Genomic DNA, 12,528 nt, shown 5'->3' on the forward strand with positions numbered 1-12,528 from the left:
TTAGGCTCCACAAATATGGATATGCAAGAAAGCTTGCCAGTAGCTTACCATTGCTCGGCGATTCTTACCGGACTTTTCCCGTATTCTTCCTTCTCCATTTATACTGGTCACCATATATATCCTATCATGTACTGAGAAAGGAGTTAAAGACATCAGACAAATTGTACAAACACACAATTATTACCAAAAAAGTTACGTTCTAATACGGCATCAAAAGTCAACATTTTAAAGTCAAAATAAAACTTGTAGTGACATTCTGATGCATTTATAAGACACATAAACCAATTATATATATCGTCTTAAAGACATGAATATCATAACGGAATATCTTTACAACCAGAGGCAGGAAATTCATAAAAGACTTGGTAAAAAAACAAGCAAGTAGTCTAATAGCTGGCACAATCACAGTGGACTTGCCATGCCCAAATCCATCATACACCTGCCCAGGATTCCAAACCTGCTGTTGTTCAGGGAGTGGATGTGGATGTTATCCCTACGATTTTGTAAATCCTCTTTCTACTAATTATTGCCATTGGAAATATGATTTTAAAATCAATAAGGAGTGTTTCGATAACTTATTATAACCCTTCCTCATATTAGTATGTTTGTCTGTACTATATATTACGCGTGATTCATAAAACGTATTTAAAAAATATTAAGAGTTGTTACTATCGCCATTACTACACACTATCATCAAGAGTTACTCCTCTTCGTCATTCTAGTTCACGACTACTGCAAACGCCACAAATAACAACCATAGAGAATAGGGCTGGCTGATCATCAAATATATTCTCACTCCTGTGTTGTTTAGTGATTGTGCTCTGTTTCCAATGTATATAAAAACTACTTCTACTGCAACCGCCACCACCACAACCACCACACTACAATCATTCGATCCACTACATTATATATAAAGTCATCCCCATGAATTCATGCACCGACCCATTACAACCTGACTGCTCTTACGTCTACTACTACTGTCGTCTTCAGCTTTTATTTGTAATTTCAGGGTAGTTGCTGTAGTGACGGGCAACATTGCTGTCCCAGTGGTACAGTTTGTATTGGCAACTTCTGCTATTAACGCACATAAATTATGTTCTTTGCTCCTTCAAAAGAAATGACTAATAAGAAAATACGCTCCACAATCCGACCCAAGCAATTTGTTTTCCAACGTTTTATCTTTTCTTAAAGTTATATCGAATTATGTATATATTGAAAATAATGTCAGGATATAAGAGGATGAACGACATTGTTTAATGTCAAGACCTGTCAATGTGCGTGAAATATGGAAATAATACTACTACCACTACTACTATCACTACTGTTATTACTATTGCTACTAACATTTCTTATCAGTCTTTGCAACGTCAATAAATTGTACACTTCTGAGTTTCTATGTTAATGTCTTTTTTTGTAAATAGATGCAGTAATTGTAGCATTTGTGAATTGATTTCTCTTCTGAATCGTTATTAGTAGCATCTTCCAGCTTTCTCTCAATTTGTAGCACAATGGAATGTGTAATGAAAAGTACGCGTCTGTGTTCCAATGTTAAAGTACGTATATTAACTTGTGCTTGTACTTCAGCTGTTAGTATTAATTAGTTTAATTTACGTTAGAGTAACTATATTAACTTTTGTATATTCATTATATCAAAAGAAGGTGACTATGATATTTTAGACAATCAAGACGGGGTTAACTTTTCTGACACTTGCAGGTGTATGACGGCAATCATATTAAACATCAGAATTTCTCGTACATTTTAATATCGTCGTGGGTCTACAAATCACCTAGTACGTACATGGACATGTTGTATATTTTGTGTTGATATGACTCTGTGATCTCAAAGTAACAAAAAGGAGCAAAAGCTGCAAGTTTTGTAACATTTATTTCCCTAGAATACAAAGTGAAAAATGAAAAATAAATTACAGTATGATGAATCAAATCCTAAATTGTCCTCACAGCTCTATCCCAGTCTAAAAGTATCGAGTATTCCAAATGAGTTTCGGTGGTGTTCAGAATGAAGTCCAATCTATCGTGCTTATGTGCTTGTTTGTCAATATTCCAAAATATTGCGAAGTGCTAGCAGTCTTGATGTATAACACTGTATAACTTAAAACGTCTTTAAATGAATTCACAGTAATTCAAAACAGTTATTTTATCAAAAGTCCACGAGCACTTTGTAATTCCAATTAATAATTGAAATAAACTAATTGAATCCAGCCAACTAAATAATTAAACAGAAATTAAATACACCACTAAGAATTATGTTGAATATAGGAAAAACTATTATTGGTCTTTGTAACATATTATGACTCTACACCATAGTGATTCTCTATTCAACCCATAGTAGTCGGGTGAGGAATTTAAACGTTTTAACTACGTGCTATGGTTTATTCAAAACAGGTGATATAAGGATATACATCAATCGTAGTATGAAGACCAAAGAATGGGAAATGATGATGTGGAGGTCTAGCTGTTCTAGTAAGAAGCAACGTAAAAACTGGTACTCAGTCAGAATTATTAGTAAACACCAAACGATCAATGAATAGACAGTCATACTGAAAGCGGTTTTCACCAATAGGCTTCTAATGATGTCTACGTGGTCCTAAATAAAAATGTTCCCAATCTGACATCACATATGTCCACCGAATTATCAAATCCAATATCCACCAAAATGATACATCCAATATATCGACTGAATTATGAAATCCAATATATTAACAAATTATCAAATCCAAGGTATTAACAAATTATCAAATCCAAGGTATTAACAAATTATCAAATCCAATAGATCAACAAATTATCAAATCCAATGTATCCACCAAATTATCAAATCCAACATATCCACCGAATTATCAAATCCAACATATCCACCGAATTATCAAATCCAATATCCACTGAATTAGTAGATCCAATATATCCACTGAATTATCAAATCCAATATATTAACCGAATTATCAAATCCAATGTATCCACCAAATTATCAAATCCAGCATATCCACCGAATTATCAAATCCAATGTATCCAGTAAATTATCAAACCAATAAATGCACTGAATTATCAGATTCAATATCCACTGAATCATCAAATCTAATATATCCACATAATTATCAAATCCAATATATCCACTGATTTATCAAATCCAATATATCCATTAAATTATCAAATCTAATATATATCCACATAATTATCAAATACAATATATCCACTGAATTATCAAATCCAATATCCACTGAATTATTCGAGCCTATATATCCACTGAATTATCAAATGCAATATCACTGAATTTTTCGAGCCATTATGACCACTGAATCATTAGATTCAATATATCCACTGAATTATCTAATCCAATATCCACAGAATTATTAAATCCAATATATCCACTGAATTATCAAATCCAATATCCACATAATTATTATATCCAATTTATCCACCGAATTATCAAATCCAGTATATCCACAAAATTATCAAATCCAATATATCCACATAATTATCAAATCGAATATATCCACTGAATTATCAAATTCAATATCCATTGAATCATTAGATCCAACATATCCACTGAATTATCAAATCAAATATATCCACTGAATTATCAAATCCAATATTTCCACAGAATTAACAAACCCAATATATCTACATAATTATCAAACCCAATATCCATATAATTATCAAATCCAATATATCCACATAATTATCAAATCCAATATATCCACTGAATTATCAAATTCAATATATCCACTGAATTATCAAATCAAACATATCCACTGAATTATCAAATCCAATATATCCACTGAATTATCAAATTCAATATCCACTGAATTATTAGATCCAATATATCCACTGAATTCTCAAATCCAATAAATCCACTGAATTATCAAATTCAATATATCCACTGAATTATCAAATTCAATATCCACTGAATTATTAGATCCAATATATCCACTGAATTCTCAAATCCAATATATCCACTGAATTATCAAATTCAATATATCCACTGAATTATCAAATCAAACATATCCACTGAATTATCAAATCCAATATATCCACTGAATTATCAAATTCAATATCCACTGAATTATTAGATCCAATATATCCACTGAATTCTCAAATCCAATATATCCACTGAATTATCAAATCCAATATATTCACCGAATTATCAAATCCAATGTATCCACCAAATTATCAAATTCAACATATCCACCGAATTATGGAATCCAATATCCACTCAATTATCAAATCCAATATCCAATGAATTATTCGAGCCAACATATCTACTGAATTCTCAAATCCAATATATCCACTGAATTATTAGACCCAATATATCCACTGAATTCTCAAATCCAATATATCCGCTGAATTATCAAATCCATTATATTTACAGAATGATCAATTGAGTTTCATATATAATATGCAAGTTCATACTCCTACCGCCTATACACACCTACACGCACACATATACACACACATGGTATAAAGGCATTCGACATGATAACGTTTGGGAAGTTGACGGAAAATAAATATTGCTAAAGTGGCAGACAGGACGAAAGTCCGGTGTACTAGACCCTGCTAGACCTACGTGTCCATCCTCTCAGCCACTGCTTAGCATAATTATTTAGGTTTTTGATCTTTCGATTCAAAGGTGACCAGGAACACTTTGACTCAGTATACGAAAACCTAAGTGGACAGTGATGATGATGATGAGGTGGGTAAGAGTACAAAGGTGGCCCTATTTTCGTATTCTAGTGGACAGTGATGATGATGAGGTGGGTAAGAGTACAAAGGTTGCTCTATTTTCGCATTCTAGTGGACAGTGATGATGATGAGGTAGGTCAGAGTACAAAGGTGGCTCTATTTTCGTATTCTAGTGGACAGTGGTGATGATGAGGTGGGTAAGAGTACAAAGGTTGCTCTATTTTCGTATTCTAGTGGACAGTGATGATGATGAGGTGGGTAAGAGTACAAAGATGGCTCTATTTTCGTATTCTAGTGGACAGTGATGATGATGAGGTAGGTCAGAGTACAAAGGTGGTTCTATTTTCGTATTCTAGTGGACAGTGATGATGATGAGGTGGGTAAGAGTACACAGGTGGCTCTTGCGGAATACCCTATTTTCGTATTCTAGTGGCTAACAAGCCGTTGGTTGATGTATTCAGCAAGACTTTGATATTGATGTTTTAAGTATTGACACAGAATCTGGTGTTTCTCATTATCATATTAATGGTATGGATCCTTTCTCTGCTAAATACATTGCGTAAGTGCAACAAATCGCCGTGGCTTGATTATATTAATAATGAAATAATGAAAATATAACTTCCCTATATGCTTTAAAGCTGTGCAAATTTATTGAACATTATCCTTTCAAAACAACGTTTTCCCAAACTGTGGAAATGAAGTACAGTACCGCCCTTCTACAGACGTTGCCCTGCAGATGACCCGTGCTATTCAGATGAACAGTATTACTGTTTTCAGTAGAATCACTAAACTGTGTTGTAAGATTTTAAATAAAAGACAACAATAATACATGGACGGGCATAGAGTCATTATTCCTATCAAGTTGGCTTTACAGTTAAATGAGAATTATATGAGAATTAAAAGTCATTTTCTTGTACATTCGATTGATTATATTAAACGGTAAATATGCGTTTGGGTTGCTTCTTCTATCGACGATACGTTTTAGGTACTCTCCAGAGATAAGAAATATTAACAAGACTACTGTGCTGGAACGTTTAAGGACAGTTCCTTAATATTATCTAAAACATGTACAAGGTTTTGTGTAAAATAACACAGTGGTATATCAGATTCTATTTCTATCAATGCTCGTGTGAACCAGGGTGACAATATCGGTTAAAAGTTTTAATTCATTGTAAATAATCTTCCTGATATGTTCGATTCATCATATTATCCTATTATATAATATATGTTAATATAGACTGCATAACTTATTGTGTTAGTAGGATCTGGTAGTAATGACCCGCAAAATGTTATACATGATATACATCAACTTAGTTCATGTCTAAAGAGACGATTATAACTCTTATATCAGATAAGACTAAAATAAATAGTCATATCCAATATAAATTGTAAACTTATCAATGCATGCAAAATCACCAAAAATGTATGATAAAACAAAAGCAAGCCTTCCTAGATAGACATGCTTAACCTGATGTTAAACTTACTATCACTAATAAAAGTTTTGATTACAAAGATACGACATGTGGTGGAAAACTATTTAAATAAAAAATCTCAATTGTTAATAGCAAACACAACAATATTTGCGTTTTTGAGAAATATCTAATTATCAAACTTGGGAAAGAAACAGCTATAACACCTTACTGTTTTTATAATTAGTGTTCATTATATGCAAATGGAAATTGGCCGTTACCAAACACCTGTTATGCCAAGGATTCGCTTCTTTTAGTGTAAACACGGTAGAGTATTAAGCATACTTTTCTGCCTTTATACTAAGTATGAAGGCAAGAGAAAATATTCTCTTTTAATTTAAACGAAGCAGATCAGTAATCAACTCCGCCATGGCCGGTCCCAAGCCAGGGTGTAAAAGGAGGGGGGTTGGGCGTGGGGCTAGCAACCCGAACCTGTAAAACGCCAACTTGCTACAAAAATGCCGACAGAAGAAAAACCAGAAACTGAAAGCCTGAGGGAGGAAGGGTCTTCTTCTGGAAGATTTATGATGCTATGTGGTGAAAGCCACGAGCCCGCGGAAGCCATAAAGCAGACCACCCTTCTATCAAACAGGAGAATTAACATCGCAACATGGAATGCGAGGACAATGTATGAGGCAGGAAAAACAGCACAGGTAGCAGCAGAGATGAGGAACTACAACCTATCCCTACTGGGAATTAGTGAGACAAGATGGACTCAATCCGGACAAAGAATACTGATGACAGGAGAGATGCTACTGTATTCAGGACATGAGGAAAATAATGCACCTCATACACAGGGGGTGGGGCTTTTGCTGGCAAAGCAAGCATATAATGCACTGATGGGAACCACATGGGCCCAGAATCCTCACGGCAACGTTTAGGACCAAGAAGGAGAAAATAAAGATGAAAATCATACAGTGCTACGCCCCAACAAATGACAGTGAAGAAAAAGATAAGGACCAGTTTTACAACAGACCACAGAATATAGTAGAGAGCTTCTCTGACAAAGACATCAACATCCTCATGGGTGACTTCAATGCCAAAGTTGGGTCAGACAACACAGGGTATGAACAAACCATGGGGATCCACGGCCTGGGCGAGATGAACGAAAATAGAGAGAGATTTGCAGACCTTTGTGCACTGAACAACCTGGTCATTGGGGGTACCACATTTCCCCACAAAAGAATCCACAAGAACACATGGACATCACCAGACCATGTGACAGAAAATCAGATTGACCACATCTGCATAGCCAAGAAGTTCAGAAGATGCCTGCAAGATGTGAGGGTGAAGAGGGAGCAGATGTGGCATCTCACCACTTAGTTGTCGCAAGGCTAAAGCTTAAGCTGAAGAATAAATGGATGGGCACCAAAGAGAAGAAGACAAAGTATAACATCAACCTGTTGAAAGATGCAAAAACTAAAGAAGAATACAGACCGACGCTTAACAACAAGTACCAAGTGCTACAAGAGCTTCTTGAAAATGAGGAAGACAATGCAAGCAACATATGGCAGAAAGTTAAAGAGGCAATAAAATCAACATGCCAAGAAGAACTAGGCCCCATGAAGCACCAACAGAAAGAATGGATTTCAGCTGAAACATTGCGAAAATCCAGAAGCGTAAACAGACAAAAGTAAATGGCTGTAGCACAAGAACTACAAAAGTAAAGGTACAAAAAGAGTGATGCCCAAAGAGAAGTGAAAAGAAGCATCAAGATAAACAAGAGAAACTATGCTGAAGGAATGGCAGTAGAGGCAGAAGAAGCGACAAGAAGTGGAAATATCAAGAAGCTGTACGACATCACCAAAAAGCTGTCTGGCAAGTACAGAAAAACAGAGAGACCCGTAAAGGACAAGCAGGGAAAGACCATAGCAAGTACAGAACACCAAATTAAGAGATGGGCAGAACATTTTGAAGAACTGTTGAACAGTCCAGCCCCACTAAATCCTCAAGAAATCCACCCAGCCAATGCAGATCTCCCCATAAGCTTTGACAATCTCACCAGAGACGAGATCAGGAAAGCCATCACCAGCTGAACAACGGCAAGGCAGCTGGACCTGATGGCATCCCAGCAGAAGCCCTCAGAGCAGACTCAGATGCTTCAGTGGAAATGCTATACCACCTCTTTGAGAAGATCTGGGAGGAAGAAGAAATACCGACAGACTGGAAGGAGGGACACCTCATCAAGATGCCAAAGAAAGGCGACCTCAGCAACTGCTCCAACTACAAAGGAATCACACTCTTAACAGTACCAGGGAAAATCTTCAACCGGGTCCTCTTAGAGAGGATGAAGGAGGCCGTTGACCCACAGTTTCGAGATGAGCAAGCGGGCTTCCGGCAGAACAGATCGTGTACGGACCAGATAGCTACTCTTCGCATCATAGTCGAGCAATCGTTGGAGTGGAATTCTTCACTCTACATCAACTTTGTCGATTATGAGAAGGCATTCGACAGCGTGGACCGAGAGACACTCTGGAAACTTCTTCGCCACTATGGCATCCCAACCAAGCTGGTGAACATGATCAAGAACACTTACCACGGAATTTCCTGCAAAGTCATTCATGCAGGACAGCACACAGACAGCTTCCTAGTGCAGACTGACGTGAGGCAAGGCTGCTTGCTGTCGCCGTTTCTCTTCCTTCTCGCCATTGACTGGATTATGAAGACGTCCACCAATGGGCGGAGAAATGGGATCCAGTGGACATTGTGGAGTCAACTTGATGACCTGGATTTTGCCGATGACCTAGCACTCTTGTCCCATAGTCAGCAGCAAATGCATGACAAGACCGACATACTGGCAGCCACATCAGCACAGATTGGCCTCAACATCCACAAAGACAAGACCAAGATCCTCAAGATCAGTTATGCCAGTAAGAACTCAGTCACACTGCAGGGAAATCCCCTGGAAGAGGTGGAGTCCTTCACGTACCTGGGAAGCATTATCAACCAGCAGGGTGGCACAGATGCAGATGTCAAGGCAAGGATCGGAAAGGCGAGAGCAGCTTTCATACAGCGCAAGAACATCTGGAGCTCCAATGAAATTTCCTTAACTACCAAAATCAGACTGTTCAACTCCAATGTGAAGTCAGTCCTACTGTATGGAGCAGAAACCTGGAGAACCACCAAGTCGACCGTAAAGAGAGTTCAGACCTTCATCAACAGGTGCCTAAGAAGAATTCTTCAGATCCGCTGGCCGGACACCATCATCAACACCAACCGGTGGCAGAGAACCTCCCAGCTTCCAACAGAGGACGAGATCAAGAAGAGAAGTGTGGTTGGATAGGACAAACCCGACGTAAGCCGCCAACCAACATTACCAGACAGGCATTGAAATGGAACCCTCAAAGCAAGCGTAGAAGGTGACGATCAAGAAACACCTGGCGACGCGACCTTTAGGCGGACATCACTAAGATGGGTCGCACCTGGAGTCAGCTTGAAGGGATGGCACAGGACAGAAGCCTCTGGCGGTCTTTTGTCGGCGGCCTATACCCCGGCAGGGGTGACGGGCAAAATTATATTATTATTAGATCAGTAATAGGCAAATCACCCATGATAACAGACACGTGTTTGTTTATAATGATTAATGATATTTTTAAACCTTTATTGTCAGCCTAAAGTATTGCTTGCAACTGTAATGCGGGATATTGTTCTATTTTCTATACTGCAGATAATATTTTATATTAAAGAATTACTGTTTGAATGCTAAATGCGGATTTATCAACGAGGCTTACAAGGTGATGCATTTATTTTTATACACGTAAGCGGGATATACTGATCAAATGATTAATCCAGTAATGATTTTAGAACAGGAACGGTGTAAACCTGGACGAGCTTATGAGCAGAAAAAGAAAATACATATATCATATTGTGCAAGAGAAATTAAGTACCTGATACTGAGTACAATGTCTGCTACATCGGATGCGAATGAGGAGAGGTACGCTAATGATTCCTTTAATAATTTGAGATGATATTCTGGCAGTAATGAAAATATCCAAGAGCAAATCAATTAAACAAATGAGTTTAGTATTAAAACAAGAACGGCATTAGAACTCAAAAATCATGAGAAGAAATATGGTACAACATCGTAAACTAGTAGCGGCGCAAACACCTGGAACGATTTCAGAGAATATTGGCAAGCGCAATGAAACAGAAACTATTACTGTCCACAAATTAATGCAATCAGTAGTCACGACATCGAGGCCACTAATAAGTGTTATTCCAAACAACATGTGGGACCCCGAGTGGCCGACTGGTCTAAAACGCTCTCCGTTACAGATCACTGGCATCTCACCTCTGTCTGCGTGTGTTCGAGCCTAGGATTCGGCTAATGTGGGTATGTGAGAAAGCTTGTCAGTAGGTTCTCGTGGATCGGTGGTTCTTCCCGGGGTTTTCCTGGGTTCTTCCTCCACCATTAAGCCGCCATGCATAGCCTATCGTGTGCTGAAAAATGGCGTTAAACCCCACAACAGCAACAACAACAACCAAACGACATGGAAAAATACATGTCGGCTGGGACAATTGCACTTCATATTCTCGTTTCTGAATTCGTCCTTGGACAAGTTAGTGAGTAATCTAGTGATGAAAACTTCAAAATTACCTATCAATAGTGCGCCACCAACACTGACCTGCTACACAAAAATGTGTATATCTATTAAACTACATGGGCGATTGGAACAAGGTTGCTGAAACTATGCAGATCCTGATAGAAGCTTTTAATTCGTAAATGTCACGGTAATGTAATTCTACCAATTTGCGCGCACGCAAAAAAACTCATGCTTTCTATTTGCTCACTGATGTGTACTTGGTCGCTGATGTGTTTTGAAATTTTCGTGTACAAGTATGACCCGTACATTCTTCGCATCACCGAAGATGGCTCGAGATGCGTTGTTATAAAAAACCAAAACGAGTTGTAATTGCTTACCGATATTGATCGACATCTGTTTATTGAGTGTTTGCGTCGCAGCTGGATTTCTATAGTAATAACCGATATGCGCGCGCAAACAACCGAAATATAGACGGGTATGACTCCGCTGCCTTAACTATTACATAATACGTTAATGTGACAATAACGCTTATGGATGGACAATGATGGTGGACTTTCCTGGATAAATCAAAGACAGACATACAAAATCTATAAGCATCAACAGGGAATAAGGGATACTTTTCTGAAGTTGATATATATATATATATATATATATATATATATATATATATATATATATATATATATATATATATATATATATATATATATTGTTCTTGCAGTTGGAAATGCGTAAAATCATGATCCATCGCGCTCTTCGATTTCGTCAACGCGCTTAGATGGCCCCGTATATACAAATGAATGCGGATCTGCACACGAAGGCGACAAATGAATTTGAGAAAGACTTTTTCAAGCACATTAGCAATGCTATGTTCAGAGAAACGATGAGGAATCTACGCAAAGGGATCTGAGTTGACCTTGTCCGTGATAGTGAACACTATAAGATTCAATGGCTCATCGCTGAGCCGATATTTGAATCTAGACTGCTATCCGATGGTGGCCATCATGCCGATCACAGTTAAAAAGTCAAAATGCTGATCGACCATTCCGGATTTGTCAAAGCTGCTCTAGTAATAGTTTTATTACAAGATTAAACCGTGATACCATGGTCATGTCAAGATGTCGTACATCGACACTTACTCGCTGATGATCCACATCGTAACCAATGATGTGTACGCAGACATGACTGAACCAAGTTTAGTAAACGAATTACAAGAAGGGCATCTATTATTTCGTAATGCTAATAGAACGGTTGATGGTAAATTCAAAGATCAGTTTTCGGATAAACCAATCGAGCAATATGTGTGACTGCAACCTAATATTTATACATATTCAGTCGTGGAAGCTGGAAGCCCTGAAACATCAAAAAAGCTAAAGGTTCTCCACGGGTTATTGTGCAAAAGGTTCTCGCCACGACATTTACATAGAATATCCTCGCGAACGACATGCATTTGCACAAACAACAAATCTAAAGCTATGTTAGCGGTGTTGGGGACGAAACATCAACGATACAACTCTATATCGACTTACTATTTTAATATGATGGCGATCGTACATGGACATGTGAGGCCCATGCGCTATTGCAACTCGAGAAAGTCTGTTTATGCGGTATATTATGGAACTGGCCTCTGCAACGTTGTTCTTGGAATATTCACATATATATATATATATATATATATATATATATATATATATATATATATATATATATATATATATATATATATATATATATATATATATATAAAGGACTTTAATCTTTATATTACGTATTTTCGCATATTGTACTTCGTGTTAACGTTTATCTTTTTTAATATTATG

The sequence above is a fragment of the Sinohyriopsis cumingii genome, chromosome 7 (assembly GCF_028554795.1).
Source record: "Sinohyriopsis cumingii isolate HCF-2022 chromosome 7, ASM2855479v2, whole genome shotgun sequence".
NCBI classification, from domain to species: Eukaryota; Metazoa; Mollusca; class Bivalvia; order Unionida; family Unionidae; genus Sinohyriopsis; species Sinohyriopsis cumingii.